Raw genomic sequence first — 2,429 nt, 5'->3', positions numbered from 1 at the left:
TGCAGCCATTAAAAATAATGATATGAATTATGGATGAATTTCAATGAGGTAATGTTGAATTAGAAAATCAAGATGCTGAAAAGTATATAGAGTCAGTTCCATTTTAATAAATAAAAAAGACAAAATAAAACTCCTACATTGTTTATGTTTGTGGATACATATGTTTACACAAGCATGGCTTTTTTTTTTTTCTTTTTTTACAAATTCACGTTTATTTATTGATTTTTCGTTAGTTTAAATCCTTGAGGGGTACAGCATCACTCGGATTCTGTGTCCAATGGCCTTAGCAGGAAGATTGCTTCGGAATTTGGCACGAACCATGCCACTGTTTCCATGGGCCCGAGTTACCTTTCCCCAGATGACTCTGGTTTCATCTGGTTTGCCGCCTGGAGTCACTGTGTTGTTCTTTGCTTTGTATACATAAGCGCATCTCTTGCCCAAATAGAATTCTGTTTCATCTCGGGCATAAACACCTTCAATTTTAAGAAGAGCTGTGTGCTTCCTTTGTTTCCGGAGACCCCGCTTATAGCCTGCAAAAATGGCCTTGGACCACAGCCTTCCAGACATAGCTCCTTTTAGAAGTCCCGTTCCCAGCAGGCCTCCCAAGATGGCGGGAAGAGAACCAAGCACGACTTTTAAAGACACCATTAAGATAAAGAAAAGACAAGCCTCAGGATGGGACAAAATATATGCCAATCATATCTAAGAAGTGACTTGTATTCAGAATATAAAAAGAACTTTTACAATCCAAGAGAACAATAACCCAATTTGAAAATGAGCAAAAGATATGGATATTTCATTGGAAAAGATATGCAAAAACATATAAAAATGGGTTCAACATAAGTAACTATTGAGAAAATGGGTATTGAACCACAAGGTGACACCACAACACACCAACTAGAGTGATTATAATCAAAACAACTGACAATAAATATCAAGTGTTGGTAAGAGTGTAGAAAAACAAACCCTTTTATGCTGGTGGCAATGCACAATGGTACGTACACATTGGAAAAGTAGTAGCTTGGTAGTTTCTTTAAAAGTTAAGAATATACTTATCATATAGCCCAGAAATTTTATTCCTAGGTATCTACCCAAGAGAAATAAAAACATATGTTTACATAACATTTGTGTGTGAGAAATCATTATTCATAATCGCTTGTTCAGAACAATTCATAATAGGCAAATATGAGAAACAATCCAAACATCTATCAACTGATGACTGAATAAACAAAATATATCCAAACACGGAATGCTACTCATCAATAAAAGGAACAAAGTACTAATACATGTGGCAAGTTAATAGTTCAAAAACATACAAATATAATTAGACACAAAAGACTGCATACTGTATGGTTCCTTTTATACAAAATTTCTAGAAAAGGCAAAATTATAGAGACAGAAAAATTAGTGGCTATTGTTACGGCTGCAGTGGGAGCACGAATTAACTGCAAAGGGGCATGAGGAAAACTTCTTGGCAACTGAAATGTTATATAACTGAATTGTGGTGATGGTTGCACAATTATAAAAATTTACTAAATTTCATTGAACTGTACACTTAAAATGGGTGCATTTTATCATATGTAAATTATACCTCAAGAAAGCTTTTTAAAATATGAGAGAATACATCAACTACTGGGCAACAAGGTGGGCATTTAGTGATGCTGGTAAATTGAGGGGAAGAAGGGTTGGAATAGCAATTTTAAAAAGAAAACTTGGAGATGACAAAATACATATCTTTAAAATGAAGCGTTATAGCATACAAGTTTCTCAAATATTTATCTGGGTTCATCAAATATTTTGTTGGTGTTGATTGCTAACAAAACTATGTGAATAACAGACATTTGATTAAGCAAAAGGTATTATTAAAACTGAAAATATTAGTTTTGAAATTCTCCCATTAAAGTGGACATTAACCTGACACTAACTTTGTTACACTTCAATTATTATAACCTTTCTGGGGGGAATCTGGGCATTAACTAAAAGGAAATGCTACCCTCTTTAATGCGGAAAAACAATAAAGACACACCCAGGCTGGTCATGGAAAGTATGTCCTGATGTGGAGGCAGGGCTAGATTACTCTAACCATCCTCACTTTCTTCAGAGGCTCACACTGGATTTAGGGTTCCTTACAGATTATCCCTGCTACCACCATGCTAACTAGGAGGGGGTCTTTCTTTGATTAAAAGTTGAATAAATTATCCATTTCTTCTTTTCCCATTGCACCATTGTGACACAAGTAGAAAGTTCACAGAAAATATAAAAGAAAAGACAGGGACCATATTTTATTCATTTGTGCATTCCTAGAATGGATGACAGTGATTGGCATATATGGTGCTCAGTAAGGATAAATTAATTTAACTGAACAACCACAACCAATAAAACCCCAAAATGTGTACCTTTACTTAAATATATATATTTAATTATATTAA

The 2,429-nt window shown here is 34.5% G+C and overlaps 1 pseudogene across 1 annotated transcript; it reads right to left on the bottom strand.

Annotated features, from left to right (window-relative positions):
* Positions 1-199: 199 nt before the first annotated feature.
* LOC108534194 (60S ribosomal protein L35a pseudogene) lies at positions 200-602 on the bottom strand (annotated as a pseudogene). The gene has a single exon (XR_001886910.1). The product of XR_001886910.1 is annotated as a 60S ribosomal protein L35a pseudogene (transcript).
* Between the last annotated feature and the right edge of the window lie 1,827 nt (positions 603-2,429).

This window comes from Rhinopithecus bieti, unplaced genomic scaffold, assembly GCF_001698545.2.
Source record: "Rhinopithecus bieti isolate Rb0 unplaced genomic scaffold, ASM169854v2 scaffold_19, whole genome shotgun sequence".
In the NCBI taxonomy this organism is placed as follows: Eukaryota; Metazoa; Chordata; class Mammalia; order Primates; family Cercopithecidae; genus Rhinopithecus; species Rhinopithecus bieti.
Note: the sequence above shows the minus strand (reverse complement) of the source record. Positions and strands in the feature narration are given on the sequence as shown.